This window comes from Symphodus melops (genome assembly GCF_947650265.1).
Source record: "Symphodus melops genome assembly, chromosome: 18".
Classification (NCBI taxonomy): Eukaryota; Metazoa; Chordata; class Actinopteri; order Labriformes; family Labridae; genus Symphodus; species Symphodus melops.
Window position 1 is genome coordinate 3,538,610 of NC_136708.1, and position 13,511 is coordinate 3,552,120.

The following is a 13,511-nucleotide window of genomic DNA, read 5'->3' on the forward strand; positions in this document are numbered from 1 at the left end:
GACAGCGTGTCATTCTGTCATGGCTCCGTTTCCCCCTGATGGCATTTCACAGAGGACAATGCTGCGGTGTGCATACAAGTGGGTTAATTAAAAGATCCAGAAGTCAATCAGAGAACATTAACATACTGGAGAGTGGTTTCAATGCGCAGGGTTCACTGCAAGAAAACATCAAAGGGTTTAAACTGCAGGCATGAAAGGCATGGGAAATGAGCTTTTCAAAAGGAGGAGAGGCTGAGCCGGAGCCTGCAGGAGGAGAGGAGCCTCGCTCTGACTCCCAGGTACAGTCTGAGCCTCACAAACACCCCGCTGGCTGCAAGAGGAGGAGGGAGGGAGAGGCACAAGAAGGACTCAAACTATTGTCTTTTTCTTTGTTATCTCTATTTGTGGATAAAGTTACAAATAGTTCTTATAAACAACCAATTCTAATTTCTGTTAAGTGTGAGCAGCTGGATATGAATCAATATAATAATTATCCTTACATTAACGCAGATTCTTCTTTCTTGAAGATCTTTTTTTTTTCTTTTCTTTTTTTAACTGACAGGAAAACCTGCACTTGCAAAAACATCTGAAGATAAATGTTGGAATAATGTTCAATGCATGCATGTGAAGGGAGGGTGCAGCTTTATGTAACAAAGGTCCCAAATGCATCACTGTACTGTTAGACGGTGTAACACTGGTCACTTATGCAACAGGTAAGAGCCATCACCTTCACAATCACCTCCTTCTCCATTTCTAGAATTATCTTCCTCACTGTGTCCAATGACCCTCCTCATTTATACTCCAAAGACAAAAGCAGCAGCATCAACAACAACAACAAAAGTAGGCATTCTGGGAAATAAGTTTTTCTGCATGTTTGTGTGTCCAGTGCTCTGCCTCTTCCCTCCAGACGCACCAAAACAAACCCGCCAGGCGCGTGGATGAAAGCAGCCACGCGTCATTGCCTGACCCACTCCACCCGCAGAGAATGAGCTCTGCACATGACAGCTCTGGTATGCTGCAGCTTAATCCCATGTCTCACAACTTTTCCTCTTTAGACATGTATCAAACATGCAAAGAGTGACCCGCAGTATTCGGACGTGGCAGCGTGGAGAAACTTACCCGCATCCCGCAGCAGCTCCGCACATCTTTAACTCAAACTTGTATCCTTAGTTGAAGCCCCTCGACCTCCGCGGGTTAACCTTTGCCTCAGAGCAGCCGAGCGAAGCGAAGAGCCGCCGGTATTTCCTCGTGGGGAGGTGAGGTGAAGTCCTTTTGGCACGGGGTAACCGACCCGACCGCGCGCAGCCGCTGCTCACAGACGGAGCGCTTTATTCTAACGCGCGCGCTGCCGCAACACGGCGATACGGGGTCTAACCCAGCGTGAGGGGAGCGCTCGTTAGACTGACACCGTTAACCACATGACACCAGCATTTAGGTGGCGCTTAACCGCACAACACAGTTCACAGTTCAATTCATCCTGACAGGCGCGGGAAGTGTGAGCTGAATTCCCTTTGAATTGTGGGGGATTTCAGAACATCTTTTTGGAGAGAAAACGGAGACTTGGCAGAAAATGTAAAGATACCGTAACAAATCCTGTTTCAATTTTGTGCACACTAGTGATCCAACAAAAACACTAATTTAAAATGTAAATTGAGTTGTCCTAGTTGATGTTTTGCTTATATAAACGCAGACCTTAAAATGTATTATTTTTTAGGGAATTTGGTCATTATTTATTTCCCTAAACACAGATTGACAACTCTTCAACCAACAGTAAACAGTTTCTCCTAGTTACAAGTTGAGAGTATGTCAACCAAATCTTTCGGGGCTTGGTGTCACTACTGTGGGATCTCCTTCCACTCATCATTTACATGTAAATCCTGGAGCAAAAAGCGCAGAGCAGGCAATCACAAAAGCAGGAAAAACGCACAAAGGCAGGAAACTCCAGCTCCATCCATGATGGAAGGGTGAATGAGAAATTAAAACTGGAAAATAACTCTGTTTTGCATTTTAATTCACTCAATTGGCGAATCTCCTTACAATCTTCATTTTCCCTCGTTGAGCAATAAATCATCAAATCCAACCAGCACAGATATGTTCAGATTAAAGTCTGCACAACCTTTGTCATGCTCTTTCACCCCGGCTGGGTTCAGGTTAAGCATTTTGATGAAATGACTCGTTACAGGGACAGGGAATGTCTGAAGCCATGTAACAGGGGAAGAACAGAAAAGCAGATGGTGGATCAATTCAATGATACTGCAAAAGAAGGTTTACAAAATGGCAGGAAGGTTGGCATGAAGGTACGAAGCAGATAGGTATGTCCAGGTCTAACTTACAAAATAGACGGCAACTAACACAAAGTGAAAAACAAAAAAAGCAGAAATGATGGAGGCCTTGTAATTCCAGGACTGATGACAGGATAAAGTGTGCAGCAAGGCGAGAGGAGAGAAAGTTTCAAGTCCCCGGGTCGAGTTGTAGAATTAGGATGAACAGGAGCACAGACTGTATCAGGACAATGTCATATTAAAGGCCCAGACATACCAAGCAGTCGTCAAAGAACTAGGGGTGATGAAGGCCGCCTGTGCCGTCGCCTCACATCGTCTTCTGTCTTATTCGGCCAAAAAGTTGTACTTGAACACATCGCAAAGACGTGCGTGAGAGGAAGTAACTCTTGATGCCATCAGATGGTGGTTATCCGCTGTTATGATACAAGAAGATGAAAAGTTGAAAATGGCACTGGTGTTGTCAGGTTTTTTTTGGTGGAAGAAGAGAAGAAGAGGTGCAGGTGACAAATAAGGAGAAACCACACTTGTGTGTGAAAGCATGGATACTTCAGCGGCATGCTCCATGGGCTTTCCTGAACCTGTGTCTAAAGATAAATGAAACCTCCAAACAGCCAATCACAGAGATTCCTCTCACTGACCGCCAACGCTGATTCAACATGTCAAATCGGGCAAAAACAGGCAGAAGGGGCCGACAAGTAGTGACAGAGACGGACACAATGCAAAAACTATGGGCGACGAGTGTTCACAGATGATTGAGGATCTTGTTGGTGTGTCAGGGCCAGACCGCTTTAAACAGACCAGAAAAAAAGCACAGAAAGGAAATCTCAGACTAATGCAAATATGTAATCTTATCGTTCCATCGATCCTTTAAACTATTTCCTACAACAGATCAGTCACAAAACTACAACATCCTTGTACATCAGTACACAGGTTTTTATTTTCACACTCATCATAAAGCATCTCTTTCAAACAATGTAATGGATTGAAGTCTTTTTGTGTGCCCGGGTTGAAGTTATCCTCTGCCAACACAACTCTATTTCTGCAAGCATTCTTCCAGTCTTTAAAAGGCCAGTTTTCTTTCACAAAAGGAATGCCTGCGTTTGTATTCAGGTGACTCATTGTAGCCCATTTTGTTCCATTTCACTTGTGCTTTCGTCTAAAAGAAAAATGCAGTCGACATATTTTTAGCACCAAAATATCTTCAAGATTAAAGACAGTTTTCTGTTTTTTGGGGGGGTATTTTAAATAGTGCACCATGGAACCTACAAAAGAGGAAAAGGTGAGTCACCTTCCACAGGATGTATCTGTACTGATGCAACTTGATCAATTAAAATCGTTAAACTGCAGGACTTTGAATTTACACATCAGGCCAAAAACTCAAAATCTTGTGTCGAACCAACCACTTTCATTGCAGCATTCTTTTGGTCTTTCTAATAGAAAGCTCATGTTGTTTCCGCTCAGAAAACTCCTGCTCATGTTTCGTAGATGAAGCCACAAACAATGATTTTTACCACAAACAATCAATGCAGTACACGTGCTGACACCTGGCCAAAAATCAAAGCTGTTTCAACATGTTCAGGCACCGGCATTTAATCGATACGTCCACTTCAGCAGAGTTAAAGGCGGAGATTTATTTGCCATGCAGTGCGTTTTCTGTTCATGTTGACTGACTTTATGTTGCATATATAGATTTCAAATCTAGTTTATCAGGGTGTAAAGAAACAGTTCTGGAAGATTTGGAAAAGCAAAATAACAAAAGTCTAAGAGCTCATGCTTGAAGTGTCCTGGCATTATTAAATCTATCCCAAAGTGACATCAGGACAACTCACTTTAAAGAGGATTCTCTGCTGATTTGAAGAGGCCTTCTCCTTCTTCATTTGGAGTGGAATCCATTTGATTATATTTCTAAACCTTAGGTTCCCATATTTCCTTGTTTTAATAAAGTTGTGTGCCTTCAGGAAGGGGCCTTTAAGAAAGATAAAATCCACATTCTCCTTTTAACACAGTCTCCCATCTTTCAAACACGTGTCGACAATTCTCTTTTTAAAGCCTCATTTGACAGGCCTTAGGGATCAAACTAGTCTTAAATACTTCCTGGTTAGAACCACATTTCAACTAGAAATGTGTGGGTAAAGTCAATCAAACTAAACAAACTATTACAAAAAAATAAAAGCTTTCCATTGAGGTTTTAAAAAGTCCTGTCACTCCACCAAATATTTGTAGTAGTTGAGGAAAAACTCAACTACTACTGGTTTTAAATATGCAATACAGAAAAAGAACATTCTTATCTTCCTGTCTCCCAAAGTCCAACTTGGTACAGTCCACCTGGTGGAGGAAGGTGCATTCATGTGCATGTGTTCATTAGAGCATCATGAACCAGGAAGTTGATCTCAGAGTGAACTAAAGACATCAGAGGAAACAAGCAAACAAAGGCTGAAAAAATAACACACTAAACAAAGTTTGTTTTTATCAACTGATGTGAAGTTTTTCACCTGACAGCTACAGCAATGTGTGTTCTTCCATTCACAGCCAACAGGGGGCCTTCTGTCAGTTTTTATATACAATTTAAACACAATTATCTGAATCACTTTGTCACAAATTGTCCACCCTAACACGATTAATCATAAAGTATAATCCTTGATTAGTTGTTCAGAGTTGAAGTCGCTCTCTCCTCTGCACATGCCGTCAGCAGAGCAGCCATTTTAGGAAGCAACAATTCTTTGAAACAAATCAGGTTCAAAAAGTTAATTAAAATTCACTTTGTCTATTTGGAACCAGAAAAGGATTTAACGCAAAGTAGCATGATTCAAAAGCAGACTTAAAGTGCAATTCAAGTAATTAACAGACCAAAACCAAAAACAGCTTACAATGATGTGTGAAGGGAATTTAAAATCCAAGGACAAAGAAAATAATAAGTCCACCTGAGCGGATGAAATCACAGGGGGAGTTAAGAGGAGCACAGCAATGCAAGGACCAAAGGTTGGAAAAGCTGACACAGAAACAGTGGAAGACAAATTAGAAACAGCTCCTCAATAAGTATGAATGGAATTATTTAATAATGATGAATGGATATGTTTATTAGCAGCCTCTGCTCTCACTGTGTGAATGTGGTGTTAGTGTGTAGGTGTGACCTGCCGGGTTAAAGAGCTCCATTAACCACCTGCACAAGTTGCAGAACACAAATAAAAACTTTATTAAGAAAATCAAGTTCATCAGTTCAAAACAGTTTTCATTTAATCCAGTTCATAAACGAATTACATTACATAGTCTGATAAATGTATATGATACAAATAACTTCTCTTAATTTCAAATGCTTTAACAGTGACATGTTATACTTCATTTTAACAAATTTAAAGAAGTCTCAGAGTTCCCCAAAACATGTGTGTGAATTGTCTTGTTGTAAATCCACTCTGATCCTGTATTTGATCATGTATATAAAACCCTCTATTTCAGCCCTGCTCAGAACAGGCTGTTTCTGTGTCTGTAGCTTTAAATATGTAAATGAGCTGTGTCAGACCACGCCCCCTCTCTGGAAGGGCTCGGGTGTACTCGGTGCTTTCTGGCACCATGTCCTATTGTTTACGGTGAGAAGGCAGACTCAGAGGGCAGAACAAACAGCTAGCTGTGGGAGTGTCACCCACCTGGGGGAGGGGCTACTGCCCTTTGTGATGTCATGATGGGAACATCTCCAAACAACGGCTTGTTTGAACACACATTTTAGACACACTAGGGATACATATTAGAGTTAGAGAAACATGGTGAAATAGATTTTATAGAATATGAGATCTTTGAAGGAATCAGTTCTGATAAAGCAAAACATACCATGTTGACAGTTTAACGTCATGACTTGTGATCTTTATCATTTATTCAAACAGCTGCTGATTTTCATGTTATTGTCTCTGGAGAACCATTTCCACTGTGTGGTCTTTTGTCTATTTTTGAGTTACCTGAAAGTTGTCTGCACTCTCTCAGATACATTATAGATGTTTTTTTAAGGGGGGAAAAAAAAGAATGCATCAATGTTACGTCAATATAACGTCACTGGATTTTGTATACACTGACCTAGTTACTGAGCCTCCCAGAGACATCTCAGAGCTTCAGTTTCCTAACAACATCGACTCCTCTTACTGAGGCTGGAAGGAAATATAAATGACAATGGATTTTTATTCAAAACAATATTAACAAAAGGCATAAGAATTGTCTTTTCTTTCAACCCAGCATTAGCAACTCACACCGTAGAAGGCCCATTGAGACTCAGATTATCTGCTGCTTTGATAAACACACAATAAACGGTTACATTTGGGCCAAAACTTATTACGTTGTGGGCTCAGCATTATGTTGCATTATCGACCAGTTATTACATTTTGGTTTGCTGTCACATTTCGGGTTCTAACACGGCTGCCTCGTTTTTTTGTTGTTGTTTTTTTGGGGGGTTTTTCGCTGGTTATACTGGAATTATTGAGAATTTGGCCATCACTCCCAGAGGCAAAGATCACTGTGAGATGATCGTTAATAGGTTACAAGATTGAGTGACGAACAATGAATGCTCCACATATTTTTTTATATAGTTATTGCTACAATGGCCTGAAACCTTTTGAGCTGCATTTCTTCTGTTTTTTATCAACTTTAGTAAATCTGTAAACATGTATAGAGATATTCTGGTTTCTGTTCTGTTCTCAGGGTGTTACTCCAGCTGTACAGAGAAACACAGATATAATGGTGTTTGCCACTGGGCTGTTAATGTGCCCCCCCCCCTCCCCTGCAGCCCATTCAGTGGCAAAAGATGATGTTGTTATCAGCACCAAGGGCTGAGTGTGCATTCCTCTTCCTGGAGATATAATCAGCTCCCTTCCCTCTGCAGACGGCCACAGAAAGGAGAGAGTGATGGCAGCAGACGGCCGGGAAACTCCTCTTTTTGACACCGTATCAACTCGGCGCTCCTTATCGCTCCCATTTGCTGCTGAGCTAGACGATTACCAGAGTGGCTTTATTCACACAGCCTCGACACTCAATTAGTCTCCCACACCCACTCGCTCTGTTAGCGCTCAGCGGCCGGGACCCACAGCAGGCACACGCAGGAGAGGGAAATGCAGATGATCTGACCCACCTCAAGAGATCGAAGCTGTGTGTTTTAAGGGAAATCCACTCCTGACCGCATGTCTTAGATGAAGACGACTTTGTGTTGTGAGAAAGGAAAGGGAAAAATAACTTTGTAAGAGCTCCAGTGTTTGTGCTTCTGGTTTATCTTGAAGAGAACTGTCCCAAGAAATAAGGATGTCACTGCCCTCTATGGCTTAAGATCTCTCGAGGGACTGATGTATTTCTCACTTATTTAGTCAACAGAACCAGTCAAGCTCTAAACAAAGAAAAAGAAAGAACAGGGGTTAAATCAGACCAGGGCTCTCCGGTGCTCAGGTCCAGAGCGGGGGCTGAACATGTCTGCAAGCTGCGACTAAAATACTCTCGTCAATGTCAGAAAAAAGAAACACTGGCTGGTTCATGTGCAGCAGACCTTCAAACATTCAGCATCTTTAGACCATGCAGTTAGAAAGGCCAGACCAAACATCCATCCATCCATCCATTTTCTGCCGCTTATCCGGGGCCGGGTCGCGGGGGCAGCAGTCTAAGCAGAGACACCCAGACTTCCCTCACCCCAGACACCTCCTCCAGCTCTTCCGGTGGGACCCCGAGGCGTTCCCAAGCCAGCCGAGAGACATAGTCTCTCCAGCGTGTCCTGTGTCGACCCCGAGGCCTCCTCCCGGAGGGACATGCCCGGAACACATCCCTAGGGAGGCGTCCAGGGGGCATCCGGACCAGATGCCCGAACCACCTCAACTGACTCCTCTCGATGTGGAGGAGTAACGGCTCTACTCCGAGCTCCTCCCTGGTGACCGAGCTCCTCACCCTATCTCTAAGGGTGCGCCCAGACACCCTACGGAGGAAGCCCATTTCGGCCGCTTGTATCCGAGATCTCGTTCTTTCGGTCATGACCCAAAGCTCATGACCATAGGTGAGGGTACACAGACCAAACACACTGCAAAAAATGTGACTGGTACAGGAATAGAGTACAGGGCTAAGGGCCAATCTGAGCTATGCTCGCCTGGACTTAAGACCACTATGTCTGCAAACTTTGATTGTGCACACATACTCCTCCGAATATATGATCCCCCACAGACCATAATATCCTTGTTTAGTCTACCTCTCTAATCACGATGCTAAGTCCTAAAAGAAATGTGATGCCAAGGATTAACATAACAGGAAAACAATACCACCCAATCTTGTTTTGTGTAAATGCTGCCCACTTGATCCCAGGTCAAACATGATGATAATGGTGGTAATAATATTATATTATTAATGTCAAAATGTGAAGATTCCTGTCCATGACTCCCACTAGATGTGAATTCAGAAACTACAGTCCAGGAGGAGTTTCGTACCTGCAGTAGTTGGCCAAAAAACGTAGCAACTTTTAGCTTATCAGCAGCTGATCAGTGATCTCTCGTACTGTATCAAACGTCTTCATGTAGTTCTTTCTCTGAGCTCACAGAGGAGCAGGTGGCTGGTAATGTGGAGCGTTTGATGGGAAACATTGTCCGTCTATTGACTCGAGCTCAAAGTGGAGAAGACCACTCAGATGTTGGTTTCCAAAGAGAGGATCAACGTTCCTCAGCTCCAATCAGCGACATAATTACACAAAGTTCATCCACTACAGCGCTGCTTTTGATTGATGTGCATGCATGGAGGAGACTCCCAGCTCAGACCTGCCTCTCTATACATTCTACAGTCAGCTGTCAGTGTCAGCTCGTCTGTTACTCTGAGTTTAATCCGTCCCTCCTGGTGTTCATCACACAGCACATATTAACAGTAGGGCTCTTTTATATATATATATATATATATATATATATAAAGTCTCTTCTCTCTGAGTTTTGGATTATTGCTGTCAATTTAGTTACTTTGCAGACAAACACGCAGACAGGATTTTTACACCTGCAGGAGACGCTTTTTCCTTCATATAGTTTTGAAGCATTTCCAGCAGCATTGACACAGGCTTTAACGGCTGCGCCAATGCAGAATCTATATATCAAGATCGGCGGATTTATAGCTGGAAGTGAAGCCCAGATATGTAGAACTCACAGGCTTCAGTATGAGGCATAAACCCTGCCTTCTTCCATTCTAACAGATAAAACACATTGATTTCAAGTTACAGTACGTGTCAAATCAATTTTGTCACCCTGGATTCAGTCATCCTAGTTTTTATCTCTCTGATTTTATGTCTGAATGTAAATTCTGTTGTTTTTGTGGTTTCAATTTTTTTTAGTTATTTGATGTAAAAAATCATGAGTCATCATCATCATCAGTCATCATGGTTGACAAATGTGGCTCCTTTCATCGTTCTCAAACAAAGTGAAATTATGAGAGAAAACTAACTATGCAGTCATTCAGAGTTTCTTAACTGTGTCTGCCTCAAACTGAAACATCATCTGCTCTACAGTGGGCTGTACTCACCTGACGGATCTACAAAGTTCTGTCCTTAAGTCAAACTAGTAATTAGCAGAAAGGGGAGCGGTGTCATTCCCACAGATCCACCTGACAGCTTCCTCCTGCACAGGTCTTTGTTTTAAATAACATCACCAGCGCAATATGACAGTGTCAGTCGTGGGGTCATTTTGGCCTCCGAAAGAAAATGGGGATTGCTGTCCAAATTTATACACAGTCAATGTGTTCAAAGGGGAAGTTTAAATTAAAACCACGTTTAAACACAAATAAAAACAAAAGAGGCATCCGTAGACCAGTTACTCCCATGTCTCTTTTTGCTCAAGTCACAGTTTTTGTCAACGCAGGCTGGTGGCCTTGAAGGGAGCCATCTAACAGCTCTGTCTACCATTCAAAGAAAGCATCTTATTCTTCATCCAAAAAAAGTGGGAAAATATCTTCAACCAAAACAAGGAAGGGACAAAAAAACAGAACTATACAGAATAGACAGAAACAGTTATTTAACTTTCATCAGCACCGCAGCTATAACTCTGACTGTGGACTTACAGACGAGGGTTAAACCAAGTTTTCACATTGGAAAATACTCCTCCCTGTGTGAGCAAAGTAGCTGTGTGTATTTACTGAAGGAACTTTCAGAGGTTTTCACAATAAAAACAGAAAGTTTCCTAATTCTGTTTAGAAATTGTACGTCCTGTTTGGTAACATAATTCTGTACATTTTGTGAGCAGCTACATATTTGAGCCCCTGTTGTTGATTAACTTGAATAAGTTCACCTTTTTCTATTTCCTTTTGGTTCGAATGCTCTTATTTGGTTCCATTTAAAACGCAGAAGAAGCAAGGTTAAGCTTTAAAACAAATGTAATTATCCTGTGTCCATTTTCTTCATTTGTTTGCCAAAATAGAAAGTCCCGCAGGGTGAAAAATGAAAGAATTTGAGTTGCACTGCGTTGTCAAAGAGGTTTCTTAATCCCCCTGATGTACAGTACTTTGGATTGATTCACCTGTGAACGTGAGTCATGCAAAGTCAGAATGGAAAGGGTCACTTGAATGTAAATTAAATAAAACGTCTTTTGAGATTGAAGTGAAGCTTTCTGGACAACATCAATGTATCTCAGCACTTTCGGTTGGCTTTTCTCTTTTTGTGAGAATTTCTTCAGAAGTGTCTGAACGGTTTAAGCATCTGGCTCAGTGTTGTTGAAAGTTCTCATTTTACACTTGACCTGGGAAATTTCTGCATGTCTGTGTTTCTAATGTTGTTATACCTGCCGTGTCGTGTTTCTTTTGTGATGATAATAAAGCTGAAGTTGAACTTCATTCTGTGTTTCTTGAATTCTGCAAACCATTCGAGACTGATTCCAGGATGGTTTTCGTTCACTCCAGGACGGTCCTGGAAGTTTCCGTTTGTTTTTATCTTTTTCTTCGTTATAGGTTTGAAAAGCTTACCGTGCATTTCATTTTCCTCCGAAGTCGGTTGTCAGAGTTGGAAACAAGCAGGAAGAAGCAACATGGCCGCCTCCAGGAGTACTGTGGTTGTGTAAGTTGATGCCAGGCAAACTACTCGAGAGTTTGCGTGCGTGACGATATTTCAACAACTTCACCGAAACCATCAATGTGATCGACTGAACTGCACTCAAACACGACTTTTTTGCTAATAACACTATGATGTGTTCAGCTTCTACTTTACTGTCGATGCACGGAGCAGCCATCTTGGATTTAGAGCTCTGATTCCTGAAGTTCCTCCGAGTTTCTGAATCACAGTTCCGACTTCCGAGGGTTTCCCCGACGACGTACCAGACTGGCAACTCGGAATTCCCAACTTCAGAGATCAAGTGGACTTGCACCTTTATTACTAAAAATATAATCCCAATAAAATTTCTAGAAGATCGACCACATTCCTTACTAAAAATGTAAGTATCGACAGTTTCTCCTATCCACCTGTAGTCTTTAATGACGTGCTAGAAAGCAGCACTGGACTCTTTAGTCCTCACCCTGAAAGAAGCGTCAGGTCTGAATACGTCTTCATCATTGAGACAGTACAGAGTTTGTTTGTGTGTGTTCTAAACATGTTCAACTCACAATCACTCCACAACGATCGATGCACACTCTGACCCAATGCCCGGGGGGGCTCTTACTGCCATCGATTGATGGAGGAAGAGGAGCTGTCGGGCCTCAGTCGGAAGAAAAAGAAATATTTATTGAGCTGATGAGAGAGGATAAAGTGAGGCTCATCCGGGCTTAGTGGACATCTTTACAGTAGAGCAGAGACACAGACTGTGATACACTGAGCGTCCTGCTCACACTGACACATGCAGGTGACGGGAACAGTGATCCTGAGGGAAGACTTATACGTCACAGTATTTCCTGTCACTGATATTGTATTTATGCTATAGATAGCATAAAAGAAAATCTTTTTTCTGCAGCAGTCTTGAATGTCAGCTTTACACTATCTGGTAGAAAATCTGTAACTATAAGGATACAGAAAACATGATTTAAAAAAAAAAAAAAAAAAACGACCTAAAACCGGTCAAGAAAGGGGCACCGGTGGTCTCGCAGGTCTTGTGTATGCCCCATATAAAAAGGATGTTGTCCTTGAAGCGGGCAGCTCAGGTTCAGGTCTGACCTGTTTTCCTGCTTGAACTTTTCCACCTCCAGATTCAGACTCGAACCCCTGTCCTACATCAATAAAGGCATAAAAAGCCCCTAAATAAATCTGTAAAGAAACAATAAATGGTCTCAAGATATTAGTCCCAGCAGAGTTTGCACAGTCTACAGCTGTTGCACCAATAAACTAAATACTTTAAATTAAGGTCGCAATATTCCACATTTGCTAGTTGCTTATTAGCATGCTAACTAGAAGCATATACCTAAGAGGCCAGAGTGATGACTCATTTAGAGCTGGAAGTTTGAAGATTCATATTCAGCTTACTGTGGTGAATGCATCGCCACAGCGTTCCATTAAGTTCACTTCATGCCTCATCTCAAAAAGTCCTTCACTGTGTTTTAACATTTTTCATGATTTGACAGCATTTTTTATTTTATTTATTTTGTTATCAGAGCTTTCAAAACAACATCCATGTGTTGACCTGATTCAAACATTCACTGTAGGTATTAGAAGCTGTGCATGTGTATCAGTACCTGCTGAGGGCCGGAGCTGATTGGTTGGTTGTTGTCCTGTTTGAGCCCAGTCTGTGTGAACGTTGTGACTTCCTATTATGAGCATCTTTGCGTCTGTTTGTGTTGCCTTTGTATTTTAGGTGGTCTGTGTGATGAAACCTTTTTTTTTTTAATACATGTTACATGTTTATTTTTGATCGTTTTTAGAAGAAGAGCTGAGATTTCATGACTCACCTCAACCCGTTCAATTTGTCGTTCAGTCGCCTGCCGTTATCTCTCTGCAGCGCCGCTTCTTTCTCCATCACGCAGGTTTAATCACATCTGACCTGATGGAGGGAAATCACAGGAAAGTTTGATTCATGACTCTGTGCCACGGTTTCATCAGGCTCTGGCTGATGTAATTTGATCCTCTAGAGTCTCTTGGGGGGGGGGGGAGCAATCAGGACAGAAGGCTTGAGCCTGCAGCCCAAAGAGCGAGACCATGAACGCACCACAGAAGAATTTATCAGTAAATATGAAAACACTGATAGAAGAGGTTCACTCAGGCTTCATCATGCAGTCTCATCTTCAAATACAGAAACACACACTTCCATCTTGGTCATCTTCAGGATGCTCTCGTGCAGAGCGCTGAAGCTCTAGTTAAAT

General features: G+C 42.1%; 1 protein-coding gene across 3 annotated transcripts in view; it reads right to left on the bottom strand.

Annotated features, from left to right (window-relative positions):
• Positions 1-13,186, bottom strand: part of LOC306839700 (retinoic acid receptor beta-like) — a 163,630-nt gene extending 150,444 nt beyond the window's left edge. The window contains exon 1 of one of the 3 annotated variants that reach the window (XM_079368538.1): positions 13,101-13,186. The gene's annotated coding sequence lies outside the window, so the exon portion shown is untranslated. Of the gene's footprint in view, positions 1-1,098; positions 1,370-4,090; positions 4,294-13,100 lie in introns of those variants that run through there. The other 2 variants (XM_079368537.1, XM_079368536.1) reach the window with 2 other exon arrangements.
• Positions 13,187-13,511: the final 325 nt, after the last annotated feature.